Source organism: Nuphar pumila, chromosome 6 (genome assembly GCF_984573655.1).
Source record: "Nuphar pumila chromosome 6, dmNupPumi1.hap1.1, whole genome shotgun sequence".
Taxonomy (NCBI): Eukaryota; Viridiplantae; Streptophyta; class Magnoliopsida; order Nymphaeales; family Nymphaeaceae; genus Nuphar; species Nuphar pumila.
Genome location: NC_143254.1, coordinates 90,583,795 through 90,608,255, shown reverse-complemented (window position 1 = coordinate 90,608,255; position 24,461 = coordinate 90,583,795).

Sequence of the window (24,461 nt, the reverse complement as noted above, 5' to 3'; positions counted from 1 at the left end):
AGTTATGGAGATTCTCCAACTTTTTCTTAAAGGAGTATCTTCCTCAAATGGAGCATCGAATGAAGTTGCGGTTTCTTCTTTATCCGATCTTAGTAAAACTCCTTGGCTTCTTGACTCTGGTACTTCGTTTCATATGACCCGCAATTAAAATATTTTATTTGAATATCATACCAACTCAAGCGTATCAAATGTTTTCACAAGTGATGATATCTCTTTAAATAAAAGGAATTGGAAATTTTGAAAATACTATACAAAATTTTAAAAGATTTATTATTCCAAAAATAAGGTATATTCTAAAATTAAATTCAAATCTCTTGTCAGTTTCTCAAATATTTGACCTTGGATGTAATATCTCCTTCTCTTCTAATGGAAGTTGAGTGCAGGATCACCAGTTAGGGAAGCTGATTGGGGAAGGTCAAAGAGAAGGAGGTCTCTACTACATGGATTTTTTTAAATGCCTAAGGATATCTTTTGTTGTAATATTTAAAAAATTGCCTTGGATTTATAGCACAAACGATTTGGTCATCCTAATGTATCCAAAATTCAATATTTTTCAAATCTCAAAAAACTTTAAAACTCTGAAATTTTAAATGTAAAGATTGTATCCTTCGTAAAATGAAGAGATTACCATTTCATGAAAGAACCTTTATTTCCTTTAAACTGCTTGAGTTAATACATTCAGATGTCTGAGGGGCAGCACTAGTTATATCAAAGGGTGGATATGGATACTATGTGATTTTTATTGATGATTTCACTAGGCATACTTGGATCTACTTCCTTAAGCCTAAGTCAGAAGTCTTTTCTTATTTTCATATATTTCACAACTTAGTAAAAAATAAGATTAAAATAACATTTATATCCTTCGCACTGATACAAAGGAAGAATACTTAACAAAAGAATTTAAAGATTATTTGAATTTACATGGCATCACACATCAAAAGTCTTGTCCTCACGTACCACAACAAAATAGTTTGAGTGAACGAAAACACAGACACATCATAGAAACAACTAGAACTTTGTTGATAGCAAGTCAAGTACCAAAGGATATTTGGGTTGAAAAAGCTCTAACTACCACATATCTCATTAATAGAATGTCATCTTCTCTATAAAATATACCACCAGTTGAAAAACTTTTAAAATTAGCTCCTGATTACTCTAAATTGATAGTTTTTTTATGCAAATGTTTTATTTTCACTAACAAAAATGATAATCTCTCCCCTCAAGTTGTTTCCTATGCCTTTTTAGGTTATGCAGATAATAAAAAAGGCTATCGATGTTTTAATCCCACAAGTAAAAAACTATATATTTTAAGAAATGTGTCCTTTTTAGAAAAAGAAAGTTTTTTTGACTCTGAAAAGATTGAGGAAGTAACTGACTACTCATTCCTATTTGATTTGATTTCAAGTTAAGAAAAAATGTGATTATGAATATGACCTTGATAGTAGTCTTAATGAATGTGATCTTGATAATGGTCATGATGATATAATTACTGAAGAGCAAACCCATAGGAACAAAAACTATTTACAATATTCTAGGCGTAGGGACACTAATCAACCATGTGCACTAGAGAAATATGTTGAACAACCTGAAGTACAAACCAGAAGATCATCTAGGATTTCTAAACCACCTGGAAAGTTTATGTCGTATGACTCTTTTTCCCCAAAATACAAGACATTCATTGCATCAATTCATTCATAGGTGGAGAAGCCATGAGAATAGAGTTAGAAGCTTTGGCAAAAGCTAATATTAGGATCATTCAAGATATTCCACAAGGAAAGAAACATGTAGGTTGTAGGCATAGTGACAAATATCGCGCCATTTATGAAAATCTCGTGAGATTTATGAAAATCTCGCGAGAAATTGCCTGAAAGTTTAAAACGGCAATTTCTCGCAAGATTTACAAAATATCACGAGAATTATGAAAAAACATATATACCGTGATTTAAACGCGATATTTACGTTTTAAACGACTATTTATCGCAAAAAAATCATGTATTTTTATTTTTAAATAATTTTTATTAATATTTTCTTATAAAAATAATTTTTATATATTTTAATTAATTTTTTTATTGCCAAGATTTTACTGGAAAAAATGCAAGATTTATGATTTTTTTTTCAATTTCTCGCAAGTTTTTGAAAAACGAGAAATTGCCGATAAAAACTTTTGTCACTATGGTTGTAGGTAGGTATATAAGATTAAAACCAAGAGCGATGAAACTCTTGAAAGATATAAAGTCAGATTAGTTGCCAAGAGATATTCTAAAAAATATGACATAAATTACGAGGAAACCTTTGCTCCAGTCGTTAGAATGACCATTGTTAGAACTCTAGTAGCCCTAGTATCTGCTAAAAAATGACCTATATTTCAAATGGATGTCAAAAATATTTTTCTTAATGGAAACCTAATTGAAGAAGTTTATATGAAAGTACCACCTGGTATAAATATTCCTAAAAGCAAAGTTCTTCATCTGGAAAAGGCTTTCTATGGTCTTAAACAAGCATCAAAGGCTTGGTATGACCGGTTTAGTCAAGTTATGCTTGATATTGGATTTAGAACTTGTTTGAATGATATAGGTATTCTTCTTCTTCTCTATGTGGACAACATGATCATCACTGGAGAAGACAAACAGAGAGTTGAAAATATTAAAAAACTTCTCAAAAAATATTTTGAAATGACTGATTTAGGCTTCTTGAAATACTTCTTAGGGATCGAAGTTGCTTACTCTCCTAGAGGATATTTATTACAATAACAACAACAACTATGCCTTCATCCCAAAAAAAAATGGGGTCGACGATATGAACCAAAAAAGAAAATCATTTCGGGTCTTCCACATGAATCCTTCTCCTCCAATCATTTTTATCCAATGCCATGTCCTCGGTGAGGTTCAAAGCATTCATATCCTTTCTTATCATCTCCATCCAAGTCTTCTTAGGCCTACCCCGACCTCTTTTAACTAATATATTATCCCATTTCTCCATCCTTCTAACTGGAGCATCATTAGGCCTTCGCCGAATATGTCCAAACCACCGTAAACAATTCTCTCTCATCTTATTTTCAATGGATGCAACGCTTACCTTCTTACGTATCTCCCCATTTCAAATCTTATCTTTTATTGTATTTCCACACATCCATCTAAGCATACGCATCTCAGTTAAACTCATTTTTTGAATATGATGTCTCTTGGCAAACCAACATTTCGTACCATATAGTAAAGCGGGTCTAATTGTCATCCTATAAAACTTTTCCTTCAACCGCAATGGCATTCTACGATCGCACAACACTCTAGTTGCACTTTTCCATTTCATCCACCCAACCTTTATCCTATGATTTACATCTCCATCAATTTCTAAATTCTTTTGAATGATAGATCCCAAATATTTGAAACAATTATCCACCGGTATTTCCCGCTCACCAAGCTTCACTACACTCCCATCACTACTTAGTTACTTACTAAATCGACACTAGAGGATATTTATTATCTGTCTAAATTTGTTTTTGACATTGTCTCTAGGTTTAGAATCACAGATGATAAGAGAGTTGATACCCCTGAGAATCCTAATACCAAGATGCAAATTGATGATGGAGAACTTCTTGAAGATCATATTCCCTACAGATAGCTTATTGGAGTACTCTCTTATCTTTCAATTACTAGACCTGATATAACACACGATGTACACATAGTTAGTCAATTTCAGCATGTTTCAACTTTTGTTCACATGGAGGTAGTTCTGCATATTATTAGATATATTAAAACCTCACTTTCTCAAGGCCTTTTTTTGTTTGCATCATCTTCTTTAAATTTAATTGCTTATACTGATGCTGATTAAAGAGGGAATCCCAATAACATGCACTCAGCCAATAGTTTTTGTGTTTTTTTAGGTGAATCTCTGATTTCGTAGCGATGCAAGAAGCATTAGAAGGTTTCGCTTTCATCAACTGAAGTTGAATATCACGCCATAGCAACCACAACGATGGAGATAGTCTGGCTCTGATATGAAAGTTCAAGTGACAAGAGCCTCCCGCATGCATTGTGACAACAAGAGTGCGATATACATTGTCAGCAATCATACTTTTCATAAACGTACTAAGCATATCGAAATGGACTATCACTATGTTCGAGAGGAGTATTTATATGAGACCATAGATCTGCCATATGTTACATCAGAGTATCAATTAGCAGATTTCTTTATCAAACCTTTTGTTGTTTCCCGATTCCGCTCTCTTAGACAAACTTTCGGTTATTGTACTGTAAGTTTGAGGAAGAGTGTTAAATTGTACATATATACATTTATATATATGGATATATATATATATATATTATATACATTATTGATGTATATATTTCCTTTATTTTCTTTTTATTTTATCTAGTTCATTTAGAAATAGAGTTGGACTAGTCAACACTTTGTTGACTAGTCAAAGGAGTCGTTGGACTAGCTCCAACAACTCTTTTGAGACCCGCTCCTTCTTGCCTCTTGCTTGTATATAAATAGGGGTGTTCCCCCCCCCCTTTGTAACACAATGCTTCTTGCATGGTGATGAATAAAATAATATTTATTTTTAGGCCTCTTGTGAAATACCCCTTGTGTGAGTTTGGTATTGAGTGTGCCCTTTCATGGACACTTGTTGTACGTGTTCTTATGAATCTTTGGTGAGCATATTGAGTGTGATTGAAAATTTCTTGTTTCTTTACAGGCTTGTGGAGCCCACACATGGGACACTCCTGAGGGCATTTTCCCATAATTTTGGACTTGACGAAAGGACGTGAAGGCAACGTTAAAGCTCTAAGAATGGAAGAAAGAAGATCAAGAAGCTTGTCTATTTCTAAAGGGCGGGAATTTAGAAATAAACAAGTCAAAGAGGGCTTAACTAGATTTAGCCTAGGTCCTTAAAGGTTTAACTAGAATTAGGAGCGCATTTAAATTATTTTGGTAAATTGTGTAATGGGTTTATAAGGCCCTCTAGGCCTATATATAGGCATTGTGTTTAGCTTTGAGGTATGTTGAATAAAATCTGAAATTCCTCTCTCAATCTCTTTCTCTAAGGGGTGTGTCCCTCGTTGACTCCTCTCTCTTTTCTTTATCTTACGCCTCTCTCTTTCTCTTTTTCTTTCTATCTCTATCTCTCCCAAGGGCTCGCCCCACTCACTTCTTCTCTTTGATAAACAAACCTCTAGTAGGTCGTGTGCAGCTACTTGGAGATTAGGCTACTGCCCAAGGTCCAAGCAATCGAACACGTGTCAACCCGAGTCCCCGCGGTCCGCACCTTCTCGAGCCAAACCCTGGTGGAACCAACCTCAACCCACCTGCCCAACCCTCTGTAGAAGACCCCATCTATGTCACCCTGGTCCGAGTAAGTCAGCCAAGTCTATTACCTTACCTCCATCTAAGTGTGAACCTAACCGAACCCAAGTAAGCTCACCTCATTTCTGTAGAACCTAAAAACTTTGTCAGACTTCTAAAATTTTCCTAACCCAAACTGTGAGGAATCTGGGTCTGACTTTTGGGCTCACTGTTCTTCAGAGTGTCTAAAACTAAACCCCAAATTTCATGATTTATTGAGTTTCCATCATCGAGAACTCAATTTTATAAGTTATGTATGTTTGTACCAAACCTAGTCTGTACTTATCCAGTCCTAAAATTTCCTGCAACTTCAAAACTTCATATCTTCCAGTTCCCGAATACTCTGACCCTCAAATTTGAACTGAACCTAGTTTAGGGTTGTCTAGAACCATCCCTCAAATTTTGGGATTTTGCGGTTGCACCATTTAAGAGAACTAACTTTTCTTCCCAAACTTGTCAGAACTCATTGTCCTATCTACCTGAGTTAGCCAATTTCGACCTTGACCTAAACCATGTCTGAACCCTTTGAACCTTGACCTCTACTATTTTGACCTTGACCTTGACCTCTACTATAAGAAATAGTTTTGCCATCTCAAGAACTCATTACTAGACCCGCTACTTTTTTAATTTTACAATGGATTCATGTAAATCACTTTTTTCCTAAAGTGTAAAGTTCAAATTTTACATGGTCAGCCCTTTTCCCTTAAAATGTGAAGTTCAATTTTTACATGGTCAGCCCTAAATCCAGACAAAGTTTTATTTCATAGATTTCAAAGTAAAAATCAATCTTCAACCTACAAGTATTGCACTAGAAGCTATTATATTGATGATGAGCATCTACAGTTATCATCAGTGTTATAAAAAATGTGCCTTGAGGCACAAAAGGCGTGCCTCGCCTTGAGGCGCGGCCCTCTGTGCCTCAAGGCACAAGCCTAAGGTGCAAAAATTTTTTTTTTTTTTTACAACAAGATTTTTGAGACATGATAAAAAAGATTTTTGTAGGTTAATCTCATATATTTTCCAGTTATTTCAGTTATGTAATCAGTTTCTTAGTATATTACTATATTTAAACTTTTGTTGGTTAATCTCATATATTTTTCAGTTATTTTAGTTATGTAATTAGTTTCTTAATATATTTTAACTTTTGTTGGTTAATCTCATATATTTTCCAGTTATGTAATCAGTTTTTTAGTTACTTTTATATGTTAATCTCATATTTTTTAGAATAATCTCATATATTTTAACTTTTGTAGGTTAATCTCATATATTTTCCAGTTATTACAGTTATGTAATCAATTTCTTAGTATATTTTAACTTTTGTTGGTTAATCTCATATATTTTCCAGTTATGTAATCAGTTTTTAGTTACTTTTATATGTTAATCTCATATTTTTTAGAATAATCTCATATATTTTAACTTTTGTAGGCTAATCTCATATATTTTCCAGTCATTTCAGTTATGTAATCAATTTCTTAGTATATTTTAACTTTTGTTGGTTAATCTCATATATTTTCCACTTATGTAATCATTTTTTTAGTTACTTTTATATGTTAATCTCATATTTTTTAGAATAATCTCATATATTTTAACTTTTTTTGGTTAATCTCATATATTTTCCAGTTATGTAATCAGTTTCTTAGTATATTTTATCTTTTGTTGGTTAATCTCATATATTTTCCAGTTATATAATCAGTTTTTTAGTTACTTTTATATGTTAATCTCATATTTTTTAGAATAATCTCATATATTTTAACTTTTTTTGGTTAATCTCATATATTTTCCAGTTATGTAATCATTTTTTAGTTACTTTTATATGTTAATCTCATATTTTTTAGAATAATCTCATATATTTTAACTTTTGTAGGTTAATCTCATATATTTTCCAGTTATTTCAGCTATGTAATCAGTTTCTTAGCATATTTTAACTTTTGTTGGTTAATCTCATATATTTTCCAGTTATATAATCAGTTTTTAGTTACTTTTATAGGTTAATCTCATATTTTTTAGAATAATCTCATATATTTTAACTTTTTTAGGTTAATCTCATATATTTTCCAGTTATTTCAGTTATGTAATCAATTTCTTAGTATATCTTAACTTTTGTTGGTTAATCTCATATATTTTCCAGTTATGTAATCAGTTTTTAGTTAATTTTATATGTTAATCTCATATTTTTTAGAATAATCTCATATATTTTAACTTTTGTAGGTTAATCTCATATATTTTTCAGTTATTTCAGTTATGTAAACAGTTTCTTAGTATATTTTAACTTTTTTTTGTTAATCTCATATATTTTCCAGTTATGTAATCAGTTTTTAGTTACTTTTATATGTTAATCTCATATTTTTTAGTACTTATTTGAGATTTTCTATTTCTTATTGGTTGTTATTTCATCAATAAAGCATTTTTTTATTTATTTATATTTTTAGATATTTTTTATAATTTTTTTAAAGTTTTCAAAAAAAATATTTGAGGCTTACGCTTTACGCCTCGAGGCTTTCGCCTCACCTCGGTTTTTGGTGGAGTGCCTCGCTACGCCTCAACGCTTTTCACAACACTGGTTACCATATACCTCATATGATAATCTGAATCTAAACAAGCAACATCGTTGTAGTACTAGTAGTGGCAAAATTTAGCAATTTAAAGGAAATGTACACATTATAACACTCAAAGCACAAGCTCAAACCAAGCATCTGAAACCATAGAATCTCAAATTATATAATACAACAGCCTATAAAAGTTAATTCCTAAAAAAGCATGTGCAAAAGAAGATCTTTCAATGGCAATAAAATATAAAACTTTAAATAAAACCCTTACCAGAAAAAAACCATAATACACAAAAGATGGCCTCATAACTATAGTACAATAAGGCATTTTGGACCGAAAGGACATTGCCGCTTCAATTGCCCTTTGTCTTTCTTCATTTGTGATAGCTCTTCTTTGTGATATGGTATCACGTCGACATTGACGTGGCACAACATTTGCTTTCACAACATAACCATATGGACCTACATGAGAAAATATGTTTGTCAATGAAAAGCATTCTTAGAATAGCTTTTAACGGAAAATAGAAACACTAATGACAAAAGGAATAGTGATTGACTGGGGGTAACTTTATTGATAATAGCACCTCTCAAAAAATAAAGTAACTAGCAGAAAGAAGAGATTTTACCTTTAGCGGTTTGTTGTTGAGTGAATTGACTACATATCCTTTTCTTATGTTTCGAGGCATCATTACAAGGTTGTGTTAAGCCCTTAGATGCTGCTTGAATATTGTCCTGACTTTCAACTTTAATCCGACATTTTTCCCATGAAACATTTCTTTTTCGAATCTTAACATGAAAGGCATCTTCTTTCTCGCATGCAGTTCTATCAAATACCCGAACACTAAACTGCATGTCACCATCATATCTGAAAACTAGAAAATCACCAATTTCTAAAGAATGATCAATACAAAACTGTTTCCAACCCTTCTGAAATGTCATGCCATGATTATTTTTTTTTATTTTTACATGCCAAATATTATCACTGGGCCCCTTCAATATGGCATATCTAGAAGAGACTTCAATATGTTTTAAAAATGCAGGCGGTATCCTCTGCAAGATATTCAAATCACCAGTATATTAACAGCATGAATTTAATATTCAGAAGTCATTCGTATCAACAAATACAATGTATGCCAATGACTTGGTCAAAAAGATTTTCTTAGATATGCTGTACATGCCATAAGCTGATCAACTATTCAAAACAATTACTTGCCTGAACTTTGAAAATAACTTTCATGGTTGTATTAAGGGAAACAGACAGAAAATCAGAATGGTATTAATTCAACATCGCATGCAACCAAGAAAAATCCAAATTTTTGAATTATGGCGAGACCTTTCTTCCATGGGGCCATAAAAATTTTCTAAATAAAGCATGCCTGCACGCAGATATATACACAAACATACATGCATGTATAAACTATAAACGTATGTATGTGTGTATAAACTGTTGAGGATTCAGTACTTACAGAAACTACTTCCATTATCTTGTTGTTGGCAATGGATATGACACATTTCCATGTTCAGATCCAGTACTTTAAGATCAGAAACAGCAACAACAACCAAGTACATTTCTAGAAGGGATAATAGGACAAGATTTCCAGGGATATCCCACAATTGCCTATCATGAAATAGATTGCAGGTCCTTTAGAGGCTGTTTGGATAGCATGATAAGGTGTCAGAAGTAATACCCAAATAAGCTATTATACAACAATTTACTCTGGTTTTAAGATATGCAGCCAGCTTATTCCAATTGTGTGACCCATACATCGTTTGGATGGTGTGATAGGCATACATCACGTCATAATTTCAAAAAGGAATCAGAAAATGAGTTTTTCTATTGCTCTTCAAGTTTATCTGCAACCTTCAAGTTCTGGGACCACAACTTTAGCTCTGAATCAAATCCATATTTAATAGCATAAGCACACATGCTCTTACAAAAGTCACACTCCTCTGTGCCAACGCCAGCACTAAGGACAATTCTAACGGTTACCACATCCATGATAGAACTATAACTTGTCGTCTCACAGTAGATGAAAAGATCTAAAGGGCTTAGGATACATATTGCACCAAAAACAACCACAGGAACCCGATTTTCAGCACAGCTGAATGAAAAAACCAAGTAGATAAAAAAACTCACAATTTAGTTACAAAAAATATAAATAGATTCAATGTACAAGATATTCTGGTCCCAAAAGGGTAGTCCATGGTACAGGAAAGCAACAAGAGTGGCTCATTTTAAAGCAACCAGCAGATGCGAGTCAAGGAGGAACCGGAAGACCATATAAAGATCTATTTAAAGATTACATATAACAAACCGAAAAACACATCATGTCTAGGCCCATTAGAATCTCCCTTAATCCGTTCACCCCATCAAATCCAAATAAAATTGCAGCATGGGTACGCATAAAACTCTAGAGCAAGGAAAATAGAGGCGCGAGAGAAAGAATCTTGAAACCCAAGTACCGTTGGAAACTGCAAATGGGTATATCACAAATTTGCAACACTATGAGAGAGAGAGAGAGAGCATTTTGAAGCCTCAGTATCGTCTGAAACTGCAAAGTATATCACAAATTTGCAAGGAACGCTATGAGAGAGAGAGAGAGCATTTTGAAGCCTCAGTATCGTCGGAAACTGCAAATGGGTATACCACAAATTGCAAGCTAACACACACACACACAGAGCATCTTACAAGTCGTGCAGAAAACCTCCTCCCAATAATAATCTTGAAGAAGTGAGGCTTGTCTTCCCGGCATTCTTCACAGGGAGGCTGCATTGTCGCTACTCAAACAAAACCAGATGAGGGGACCCTCGCATCACAAAGTACAACAAATCCGAGGGTGGGCTTAGCCCTTTACAAATTGTAATATAGTACAAACTACAAAATCCCCAACTCCTTTTTTTGAATCTGCTGTCTAAGAACTGGTGTCGGTGGGATTTGCAAAGAGTTTGGGTAGGGGTGCACAACGAGCCGACCTAGCGGCTCAAACTTGTCCGGGTAAGTAGACGATCTGAGATTGTAAAAAATCTCAGACTCTTAAGCATAAGCGAGTCGAGTTTGATCAAGCTTTCAAACTCGATTAAGCTCGATTAATCCAGTCGTATAATAATAAATTTTTGCATATATATAGTTTTTGTTTCTTAAAAAGTGCAAAGGGTGGTTTCACCGGGTTTGAATCTCACCCTTCACACACGTTTGAAAACCTTTTTTTTAAATAGCCAAGCCAAGTTTGTACATTGGGAGTTCAGGCTCGAGCTTGAGTCAAGCTTGAACACATTTTTTTGAACTAGTCCGAGCTTTTTGATGTTAAGCTTGGCTCGTGCCCAGCTAGTATGCACCCCTAGAGTTGATGAAAAACAAAAGCTGGACTTCAAGAGAAATGAATTTTAAAGAAGTTGTAGATTTCCCCAATTGTTTGGAAGCATAAGTCACTCTTTTAAAGATTTAGGCTTTCAACTATCGATTCCCCATGGTGCTTGGTTGTAAGTTGAAAGCCTCTTGAATACACTATTATTACAATCAATAATGGGATAAATCAATGAATATAAGATTTTCTGAGGTAGATGAAATAAAAAATTTGAACCATCAAAAATTCAGGAACCCACCCAAATCTTTATGATTCAAGTAGTTATAAATACTTCATTTTTATTAGAGAATTTGAAATTTGAAATTTCTAGTTAGCTGATTCTTAGCTCCCATTCACCCATCGCTCCACTTTCCTCTCTCAAACACAGTCCAAATCGGTTTGAAGCGTGCCATATCATGTAACCGTTTTCGATGCCTTCTCAGCTCCTCTGATACCCTTATCCTAAACAAAGCTTGAATCTAAAGGTCTAATATTGTCCTCTTTCGTTTCCCCCTCTTATAAGTTTTGCAAAAAGATTCCATCAACCTCTAATTAAGATTAAAAAGGCAGAGTATCTGAACTAATAAATGAGGAGATGGTCAAGGTTGTTAAGGTTAGAGTGTGCTATGAGGGTAGGGCTGTTAAGGTGAAGGCTGGCTCAGGGTCGACTAAGACCCGCTAATGTAATCAATGATTGCGGGGGTTCACATCAGGTCATTTGTCAAATGAGAGCAAACTCTCATCCGCCAATCCTGACCATTGGTTCGATCATCAGGATTGCTTTCACGTGAGAAATCAATTCCCGCCCCACAATTCATAATGGCATAAAGCCGTTAGGCTCCAATTCAAACAACTCATGAAAAGATAAAAAAATAATAAAACGTACAACTCCAGCTGCTAAAGGAAACTGGTTTCCTCTATCTCTCTCCATTGCTGCAGCTGCAGTAGGTCCTCTCATAAAACTCCATTATCACAGCAGCGTTCCTTTTGAAGGCTCTGCAACCCAGGTAAGTCCACCATCTCTCTCTCTCTCACGAGCCCTATATCAAGTGGGCATCATTGAAGAGCCTCGATGTTTCACTCGTCACAGGAGAGGGGGATCTACAACCTTGGAGTTATCCAGCCATGACTGGAAAGGAAGAGGTTCAACCAGGCCATTATCTTCTCTCTCTTTGCAACTCAGGGGACAGGGGAGCAGGGTCAGCCTGCCATCTGCTGACCATAGCCCCACCCGCACTCGGTAATGACATCTTGTTTTCTTTTACAGGAAGAATGAGCTGATCTCGAAGGGGAGGAAGTGAAGAAGGCTCAAGTGAAGGAAAAAACCTACGATTCAAAGATTAAGCCGATTCCAATAGTATATCAAAATCTAGGTTAGATTCAAAGATTAAAAAAGACAATTTTGGATTCAAGTTTTACATGTTCTTACAAGATGTGGCAAAAAAAGGGCTGACCACGAAGACTTTACACATGGAAATTTGATAATAGGTTGGGTCTGAATCATTGGTCATAGCATATGAATGTGATAAAATATCGACCCAAACCCCTAACCTTAAGGTGTTAGAATTTGATTGGATTCCAAATTCACCGTAAATAATCAAGGGGTCCTATTTTGCCATATTAAACCGATCTGGTGTATCAACAATAAGATGAAAATAATGAATGTATATGTAATTTAACATTGGAAATATGTCCACAATAATCTTATAAAATTATGACTTTTTACTGTTACTAAGGGATAGGGATATCAAGGGGTTTCCCTCTCACTGGCAAGACCAAATGCCAAGCTGCTAATAATTAGATTTAGATTACCAAAACAAGTCCGAACGTCATTACCTAACAAGTGCTTACGGCTTGATCTTCAATGTATTATGCGTGTAGAAAAAGTTGTTGTTTGTGGCTCATTGATTTCTGCGAAAATGTTTTGCTGACTCTGTCAGTACATAAAAATCAAGATCATATTTTTTGAGGCGATTGATCACTAGGTATTAGGGTTAGTAATTCCTGTTGTGCCCAAGATTCCTAAAAAAAGGCATTTCATGGTTTCTTCTTAGACGTTCCCTCATGCAACCTAACGACAATTTCAAACCATGGAAGAGAGAATTATCAGAACGAGCATACAAAAAAAGAAAATCAGTAATGATGCTGCATAAGAACAAAATTATCGGTACATATTCAATCGTTGTATAGTGCCAAAAGTATACATTAGTTCCAATTAATGAGGAACGTGAGTGGAAAGGTAAACCTCGTGACTGGTATCCTCCCATATATGTTGATGTAAATTATGTGAATTTTCATTAACATACAAGTAGGGGTCTGCCTAACCCCATCATAGTGACAAACGTTTTTATGGGCAAAATCTCGTTTTTCAAAAACTTGCAAGGAATTGAAAATTTTCATAAATCTGGCTTTTTTTTGGGGCAAAATCTCAGCATTAAAAAAATAAATTATAAGATATAACAAATATTTTTTTATATGAAAATATTAATAAAAAACATTTAAAAATAAAAATACATGGCTATTTCATGATAAATAGCTGTTTAAAAAGTAAATATCGTGATTAAATTGCGGTATTTATGTTTTTCATAAATCTTGCACAAAATTGCCGTTTTAAACTTTCAGGCAATTTTTAGTGAGATTTTCATAAATCTCGCCATATTTGTCACTATGAACCCCAGCATAAGTTTTCAAAAAAAAAAAACAAAACAAAATTAACGGTATTCAACTATTTATGAAATCAACAAAAGAGATTAAGAATTGGAAAAAATACATTATACTGATAGCAGACCATTTTTATAGGAGATTTAAATGCTAAAAAAAATTACAATAAAATAACAAGAGCTACTTGGAGCTAAAAAAAAATTACATCCTCATTACTTGATACAGTTTGGACAAACTCTAATTTCCTGAAATCCGTCAATTACTATTGAATAAATGTGGCTGGACTGCCGTATGTATTCTAGTATAATGGGTTGTTGATTAGCACTGGATCTTGTTGCTGGTCCTTTCCAACCGAAACATATATTGAGCCTATTAATCTCATCATTGCTGGTCTTGAGCTCCCTAAGACGCTGGCTCAATTCGGCTGCAAAAAACAAAACAAAAGCTAAATTCATCACAACAAAGGTTAGGCCAAGTGATTACTTATTTGAATGAAATTTAAGCATGACTTATTTGGCCAAAAAAGAAACAATAGAATATGGATGGTATTAATCAACAAAAGTTAAGAGGAAAATGATGCAAACCAGGAGAGAGAGAGAGACCTGGTTAGTAGCTCCCTAGGGCCCACGACAGTATGAAGATCTCTGTGCCAACACACCAGCAATGAATGATACCAACCCACAACAGTCAGTGATAAGAACCGATGACGCTCACTAGAATCTGGTGAGAACCAGTTGGGCTACTACACCTTTCGTTCATTTTGGAGAGGGACCCACAGATAATTGGGCGGTAGTCAGCTGATGGCAGTGGACCCGGATAGGGAAAGGGGACAATGTCTCCACTCTTGCCCCGTCTCAAAATCCTGCTCTCTATCTCTGCCTCCATTTTGCATGGGTTTTGATTTTAACCTTCATCCCTGTTCCGTTTCTCTTCGATCCGCTGTCATCCTTAAAGAAGAAGAGAAAGGTTTACTAACAGAGATCGGGGATGAGGAGGGGCATATGGCAGGACAAGGCGGGGGTGGGAAAAAGCTTAAGTCTATCCCTGCACGGGTTTTGATTTTAACCTCCATCCCCTTTTCATGTCCTCCATCCTTGATCCAAACAGAGCGAGCTTGGGCGGGACCTAATTTTTCCCCTTCCATCCTTACTGTTCCTTCGCTTGCCTCCTAAGTTGCAAAAAAAAAAAAAAAGAGAGAGAGAGAGAGGAAACCAAAAGACGTTTTTAGTTTTTTTTTGGACGGAGTTGTACATTATATTATTATTTTATCTTTTCATGAGTTTTTTTTTTTAATTGGAGACTAACGAAGTTACTCTGTGTTGCTGTGATTCGCCACATGGAGCAATCTTGGGGATCGAATCAAGGGTCGGGATTGTCAGATGAGAGTTGCTCTCATTTGACAAATGATCTGATCTCAATCCTTTTTGCCAGTATTCTCAAACGGAGACTCGCTCATATAATCAATGATTGTGTTAGGGTTTTGTCGGGTAATAGGAAATAAAATCTAAAACCCAAACCCTCATAAATGACTATGGATGTAAGTGGACCAGGAGGAAAAGGGGCTCTTCCCTGCCTCGCCCCCATTTGAACCAGGGATGGAGGACATGAAATGGTGACGAAGGTTAAAATCAAAACCCATGCAGGGATGTAGTTACGCTCTACCCCACGCCCCACCCTATCCCCATCCTCGGTCACCCTGCCCACCCCCATCACCAATCCTTCTTTATAAATGGCAGTGGACCGAGGGGAAGCAGGCTCCACCCTGCCTCGCCCCATTTGGACCAGGGATGGAGGACATGAAATGGTGACGAAGGTTAAAATCAAAACCCATGCAGGGATGTAGTTACGCTCTACCCCACGCCCCACCCTATCCCCATCCTCGGTCACCCTGCCCACCCCCATCACCAATCCTTCTTTAGAAATGGCAGTGGACCGAGGGGAAGCGGGCTCCACCCTGCCTCGCCCCATTTGGACCAGAGATGGAGGACATGAAAAGGGGATGAAAGTTAAAATCAAAACCCGTGCATGAATGAAGATGGGAATAAAGGGTATGATTTTGAGACGGAGCGAGGGTGGAGACCTTGCCCCCCACCCGGCCCGATCCACTGGCATCTCTATAAATAACAAGCAAACGTTGGCATGAAATGGTCAAAAGATAACCATCCTAAGTTCCTGAATCATTTAGCATTAGGGGAAACAGCGAAACAGGAGTTAAATTATTGGTCTGTCAATGCTTTTGTCACATTGACACGCCAAAAGGGCATGGGACACGGACATTTTTGTACAATTTTCTATTAGGAGTAACATATAAGGGGACACCTGCGAAAGCTGAAGTACCTTTGTGACATGAGTGCGTCGAACTCAATAGCTCATAGGTGGGTCTCACATTTTTTTTCCAGTCATTGATGACTTAGAAGCACAGCATCTACGGTTTCCAAAATGAACGATGAAAAAACCTCATTGTGAGCCGTTCAATATAAACCATTCCAAGCATTCTCATTTGTATTTATTAATTTTGACTTGTATATTTTTGTAATTTTATCAACCAATATGTTCTCGAAGCTCTAAAAAAGTAAAATTCTTTTAATATCCCGAGACTTTCTCATGAAGATCATCATAACGAGAGATTTGCGAGTGGTTTGGAGAAGGATGGTGCAAAGGGCCTCCACTTTCAAAAGGCAAACTCTTGGTGGACTAGAGGCAGAGCAGCAGGGTTGGTGGGGGTGCCTCTCCAAATTAATGATACAAACAGCATCAGAGGAAGATGAAATGCAGCGAGGATTCCTCCCTATCTGGAGAACCAAAGGTGGGAATTGACAAAGGTACTTGGAATCCCAGGACGAGAGGGGTGGAAATCCTGCTTTCAGAAGAATCTGAGACGGAAGAAGAACTTTCTGAGGGATGTTCATGGAACAAGCCAAGTTTCTTCAAAGTGTTGATGGGAGATTTTCTCGAGAGCCTGGTGATGTTTTTTCCTTCTTTTTTTTCTTTGATATTATCGCTCCCCATCTTCTTTTTCGATATGACATCACGTCACATTTTTTCATGGTTCTTCCCAACTCTTCTATAATGCTTCATGGATTGCTTCTTCCTATCGCTTTCTTGGTTTTTTTCCCACCTTTTTCCCTCACACGAGGTTTTCTTTTTTCCTCCGTTTTGTATAACGAGGAGAAACCACCGTCATGACTCAGACGTACCGTTACGGGCTGAGAAGTGTCGCGTTGATCGTGTCGCTGTTATGGTGTCCCCAGTATGAAACAAGATGAATGTCCTCTTTGGCTTCAAGGGCTGGTAAACCAGCGGAGCTTGAGTTGTTCGGATTCGGCTCGTTAAGAGCGGAGCTAAACTTGCCATATTGGTGCTTAGCTCGTATCTCGGTTCACTGGGCTCAAACTTTGGCGCTGAGTCGAGCTGAAAGGCAAGCTGCTTGTCTCGTTTGCTGCAAAGAAGAAACCACTGTCATGGTTCAGACGTACTAAGAAAAGGGGCCACATTGACCATTGCTCTGTTTTGGTGTCCACGATGTGAAATTTCACTAGTTGGCAGTAAAAGATGCACGACCAAAGTATCGAACTCGCAACGTCCTTGAACTTGAAGGCCTTATAGCGCCCCCACCTAGCCAGGTGTGCCAAAAACAGATGCTTCCTGCCATATTCCACCACCAAAATAGAAATTCAGCTTCTCTTTGTCAGTTATATAGTTTGATAGTTGCTCTTTGCCACTGCAATGGTTTCTCCTTGCGAAACATCGTGTTCAAAGCATGCTAAAGTGGGCGCTTTGGTTCCAACTTCCTTCTCTCTTTTTCCCCTTTTTTTAATGTGTTGTAGGCGAGATTGCAGCATAAGTTTCATTATTTTGCTGAGATTTTTCAAAATTAACCAGTTATATTATATTAGGTTCTGTTATACTGCTTTCACGACGTGACTTGGTGACTATTGCCACCAACCACCAAGGAGGAGATTTCTATGAAATTTTAAATTTGGTCAAGGTTTTCCTTATTAGCACCAAAATACTATGGTTCTATGAATAAGAATGAGACGGTGGAAAAAAAAATTATGGGGCCCTGTATTACAGGTTTTTAACATGTTATTTTCATGCATTAACATATTTTCCTTTATTTATATTATCTAATTTTTTATCATGATACTCTAGTGATCCTTTATTTATAGGATTAAGGTTGGGTGGATGAAATGAAAAAGTGCAACCGGAGTGTTGTGCGATCATAGAATGCCATTGCGGTTGAAGGAAAAGTTTTATAGGACGACAATTAGACCCGCTTTATTATATGGTACGGAATGTTGGGCTGCCAAGAGGCATCATTTTCAAAAATTGAGTGTAACTGAGATGCGTATGCTTCGATGGATGTGTGGAAAGACACTAAAAGATAAGATTCGGAATGAGGAAATACGTAAGAAGGTAGGCGTTGCACCCATTGAAAATAAGATGAGTGAGAATCGTTTACGATGGTTTAGGCATATTCGACGAAGGCCTAATGATGCTCCGGTTAGAAGGATGGAGAAATGGGAAAATATATTAGCTAAAAGAGGTCGGGGTAGGCCTAAGAAGACTTGGATGGAGATGATAAGAAAGGATATGAAGGCTTTGAACCTCACCAAATACATGACATTGGATAGAAATGATTGGAGGAGAAGGATTCATGTGGAGGACCCAAAATGATTTTCTTTTTGGTTCATATCGCCGACCCCAATTGTTTGGGATGAAGGCGTTGTTGTTGTTGTTGTTGTATAATCTAGTGATCCTTCTTTTCCTTTGGTTGTTGTGATAAAAAAAAGAATTTCTAGCTGTTATATCTCCTTATTAAATTGATCTTTCTAAGCTCGGTGTGGTTGCTCTCTTTGTTTCTCCTCTTTAAGATCATAAAGGTTACTAGTTATTTGTTGACAGAAAGTCCCACCTGCCTTTCTGAAGCATCTAGCAATTAAAGAATCTGGAAGATCTGTGGTAAAAGACCGGGCCGGTAGATGTTGGGATATTGAATTGTTGAAAAGGGGTAATGATATGATATTTGGAAAAGGTTGGAAAAGATTTGTTAAGGGGAATGAGTTGGAAACTGGGGACTTTTTGGTTTTCGAATACGATGGAGAGCTAAATTTTACAGTCACCATTTTTAACAAAAGCTCATGTGAGAAGGATTTTAATGTTGGTAAGTATTCTGCAAACCCCAGTGCATATTTGATTCCTGATGAAGGCCATGGAAGAAAGAGAAAGCGGCAATCCCTTGATGAAAAGAGAAAGGAAGAAAGGCTAGCAGGCAAAGCAAGGGCTGCAACTTGTTCATTCAATGCCGCTAATCCAACTTTCAAGAAGTTAATCAAATACACCAACCGTTATATTATGGTAAGCCTTTACTGCTATGACAGTTTCCTTCTTGATAAATTAATAGGATTAGCATTGGTCCTCACAATATCTGTATACTTTCTTCTTCATCATCTGAAATGGTGTGATTCTACACAATGCCAAATGACCGCCCAGTCTGGCTAGTCTGTTCTTAATGTCCCAAATTGAAGGGACATCACACATCCCTCGCTTGCGAGGCGTGGTTAGGTGATCGGGCCGAGTACTTTACAAAGTACTCGGGTCACACAAAATACAGAAAATCACTACAGCATGCAGTGGTTTTCTGTGTAAAACACAAAACATGGAAAATTGCTATACGCACAGCGATTTTCTGCCTTGTGTGGTCTGAGTATTTTGTAAAGTACGCGGGCCCCATCACTGGATCTGCTCCGCTCGCTTGCAAGGTCAAAACTGGGTGTTCTCCCTTGTGGGCAAAGGAGACCTAGGGTTTTACCCTGATGGATGCTGTGAGCAAGCACAGGTCAACCGATTGTACTTCTGGCAAACGGAAAATCGGCAGTTTTACCTGGCTATCCAAAAAAGCAAAAGGACCATCCGTCTGAGAGATTCAGGAAATGTGCCACATTTTGCTCCCTATTTAGTTTATAGACTTGTGCCCTTGCATTATTGTTTATTCACTTGGTACGTTTTTGTGGATTTTTTAAATTTCTTTTCAAGGTTGTTTTCTCTGGTTTCTTATCATAGAATAGTTGTTAATGCATCCTGAAAGGTTTTGGATAAAATTCATGGGTCGCTTGTGAGAATGAGTGAATCCAATGTGTGTTAAACATGGCAAACTTCACAATACATCAATGAACTTGTTTTATAGATTAGGTACTGCTAACCATTACCATGGAAGCAGTGCTATCCATGTATCCATGATCACTACAAGGAAATACTTCTTTTCTTCTCCCTTTGTAAATAAGCTTATAGATTTGTATTCTGTTATGCTGAAGAGAATTTGCAATGCCAACTGCTAAAGAAGTCTCTCTCTCTCTCTCTCTCTCTCTCTCTCTCTCTCTCTCTCTCTATATATATATATATATATATATATATATATATATATATATATATATATATATATATATATGTGTGTGTGTGTGTGTGTGTGTGTGTGTGTGCTGGACTGAGGAAAAAGTAAGACATTTGAGATCTGAATGATTGGAAGATTTGCTTGATTAGACGCTTGTCTCTTTCAAGCAAATCTCTTTATCGGGCTAAATTAATGACAATAAGCTCTACATCTATCATTATATAAAATGGCTGATGATATGTGGGTCATTCTTAAGTTATTTATTACATTCACTTGCTTGTGGAAGTCTTGGACTGGCTTATTGATCTAGTTGTGTATGGCCAACTAGACACAAGTTTTCTACTTCATCATGTCAGTCCATATATATGGTACCTATTCACAACCACTCAGTCCATACATATGCTACCTATCAACAACCACTGAAGAGTTATGAACTAGTTAACCATAAGAAGAACCTGGAAATACCCTTGCAGTTTCACTTATTCACATGCACAATTGCCTGTATTCACACATGCTTAATCGCAATGCTGGCTAGAATCTTCTTGCATTTTTTCGTGAAGCATGAATGTTTAGGTAATAGGAAACATCATATCTTCACTATATGCCTTTACTGTCATCGCTCCATGCTCTCTGAATTAGAACTGTTTTCTTCGCTTCCAGGAGAGATCCATGTTGGTCTCCCTTAACTCCTGTCAAGAAGTGCCACCTCTTAGTTTTTCTCTTCTGCTTTCTCACTGTCAATCTTTCTCAGATGGGCAGCTTTACAATGGGAGAATTCATTCCAATATCCTCGAAAGACGCATTGCTACATATCCGTGTTTTAGAAAATAGCTTTGCATCTTGTTTCCTAACAAATCAAAATCTCTGTTTTTACATCTGGTGCTAGTAAATCTACAAACATGCAATGCATTCTGAAACAAGATTGATAACCATAAGTGATTTGCATTTGACAGTGATCATCTTCAGATGAAACACAATACTATAACCTGAAACAACTGATAACCATAAGGTATTTGCTAAAACTTTTTTAAAGTTACTGCACACAGAGCATTTACCCTGAAGCATAAAATACTGATTTAATAATCTTGTTATGAAAATTTATCTGCATTAAATAACTTAGCCTGAAATTTTCCTGTAACGTTCAGTTCATATGTTTCCCTTTAATAGTTAGATAATTCAGATAGTGGGTGCTAAATTCTTGTCTTGTTTTACTCAGCATATTCCAATGGACTTTCCAGATGCGGGTTTGCCATAAGTGAAAATTTATGGCACTGATAACCATAAGTGATTTGCATTTTGGCAGTGATGGTCATCGGATGAAACAACAATACTATAACCTGAAACAAAACTGATAACCATAAGTGATTCGCTAACGTTTTTACAGTTACTGCACACAGAGCATTTACCCTGAAGCATGAGATACTGATTTAATAAGCTTGTCATGAAAATTTATCTGCATCAAGTAACTTAATCTGAATTTTGCCTGTAATGTTCAGTTCATATTTTTCCCTTTAATGGTTAGATGATTTCAGATAGTGAGTGCTAAATTCTTATCTTGTTTTACTCAGCATATTCCAACGGACTTTCCAGATGCGGGACTGCCGGATAAAAGATGTTGGATGAATCTTGAAAATGACATTGGTATGCAGTGGCCAGTTAGATACATCAAGGCAATAAATAATACACGAAATACCGAGTCCCCCATACAAAGATCTCTAGGTGCTGGGTGGCACGTCTTCTCTGATGAAAATCACCTGAAGGAGATGTGTGTGTTTTTGAGTTTATCAGTGAGAAGCATGTATTCAGAGTCCATATTTTTTGTAACAATAATTCAACGGAATGAACTGTAAATGTAAAAGTATATCTACCCTGGAGGTTACACGGTAAATTGTAGATAAAGAGAGCTGGATGATAACGACGCAGATTTTTGAAATTTTGTTACATTTGAATGTGCGCGGTATCTCTTATCTAGCCCATTGTAAAACTCTATAAATACCTCATGTATTCTAATGAAAATTCATTCTTTTGTTGTCATATTTTACCTTTACATGGTATCAGAGTGGGTCTATACCTCTCTGTTCGGTATTCTGTTTTCTGATCACTGATCATTCCATTTGTGATTCATTCTTGGTTATCGCAGAAATTGCTCACTGATCTCTCTCATTATACCAGAGACAATTTTGGTTTGTCTCTTGGGTCACAACTTCTGTTCTGCATTACGGGTTGTAGAATTAGTGGTCAATTATCTCTTATTATCGTCACTGCTGATCTATTTCCTGTTTTCAATAGAAACAGAATTTGTATTTTTTTTTGTCATCATGAACAACAGTTTGGTTGGTGGCCTCTTTTCAAATAGTTGGTAATATGATGTTATGAGTAATCCTTACTACCTTTACCATTTTGATAATTCAGGACATGTATTGGTGTCTAGCATGCTCATAGGCGATAACCATGTATCTTGGACTCGGGCCATGACTTTCACTTTGACAGTTGCTTTGTTGATGATAGTCTCCTTGAACCAGATTCATTTTCTCCTCATGCTCTGGCATTGATTAGATGTAACATGGTTCTCTACTGGCTTTTCAACTCTCTCACTAAGAAAGTTGCAGAAAGTGTATTGTATGCCAAAATTGTTGTTGAAGTATGGTGCGATCTTCATCATAAACATTTTGCCCAGGTTAATTTTGCCCAGGTTAATGGACTCCGTATGGTTCAATTGCAAAGGTCCATTGTTATCTTCTATCAGGACAATCTGTCCATTTTAGCTTATTATACAAGGCTAAAAATGTTTTGAGATGAGCTCAACACCCAACTCACTTTGCTGACTTGTTCATGTGGAGCAGCCAAGGCCCTATCTGATTACAGGCAAAATAAGAAATTGATTCAATTTCTCATGGGTCTAAATGAGTCATATGTTGGAGTTCGAAATAATATCCTAGTCATGGATCCTCTGTCGATCATTAATAAAGCATATAACCTCCTCCTTCAAGAAGAATGTCAGAGAGATGTGCATACTTCTTCAATCATGGAAGAAAATGTGGCTGCAGTCGCTAGAAAAAATGTTAGATTTTCGAAGAATAATATGAATCAATTCAAGGAAAAAGAACAACCTAAATGTGATTTCTATGGAAGAATGGGTCACGTAAAAGAGAGACGTTACAAATTGCATGGTTTTCCACTACATTCCAACACTATAAATGTGGCACACATTGATTTTGTTTCAAAAGGCCCTACTGGTCCTCAGTTGACCATGGACCAGTATAACCAAATTTTATCTTTTCTTGTAGTAGGTAAAGATAGTCCGATGGTGAACATGGCAGGTAATAATGGTTCTTTGTTTTATTCCAGTTGGATTTTAGATACAAGAGCCACAAACCACATGTGTTGATCTTTATCCTTGATGACCAATGTCAAACAATACACTGGGCTTAAACCTGTCAAACTCCCTAATGGATTAACCACTCTTGTGTCTCACATTGGTCAAGTCGTTTTGTCCCCAAAACTTGTCCTTCATAATGTCTTACATGTTCCATCTTTTAGATTAAATCTCATATCCATATCTCAACTTTGCCATTCTTTCAATTATAATGTTACCTTTTCTTCTTCGTTTTGCAAAATTCAGGACCTGGAGATGAAGGAGATGATTGGATCGGGTAAAGAATATTTGGGACTTTATATTCTTGATAATGGTGAAAGTCTGGTAGCCTCCAACTTAGTAAATAAAGATCATATGAACACATGGCACATGCGGTTGGGGCATGTTTCTTATTTACATTTAAGACATTTGTTTAAAGATTATGATTTGATTCAAAATAACCCTGTCAATTGTGAAATTTGCCCTCTTACTAAATTCACACGGCTATCATTTTCCATTAGTGAAAGTCGTTCTCAAGGTATTTTCAAACTTGTTCATTTTGACATTTGAGGAGCTTATAATATAATATCTTTCATGGGAGCCCAATTTTTTCTAACTATTGTTAATGATTTTAGCAAAACAACATGGGTTTATTTGATGCGACACAAATCTCAAACACGAGAAATTTTGCGCAATTTCATTAAAATGATCAAGGTCCAATTCAATAAACATGTGAAACAAATTCGCTCTGACATTGGAGCAAAAAAAATTTCACACGAAATACAATTTTTTTTGCGTGAAAAAAGAATTTTACACCAGCA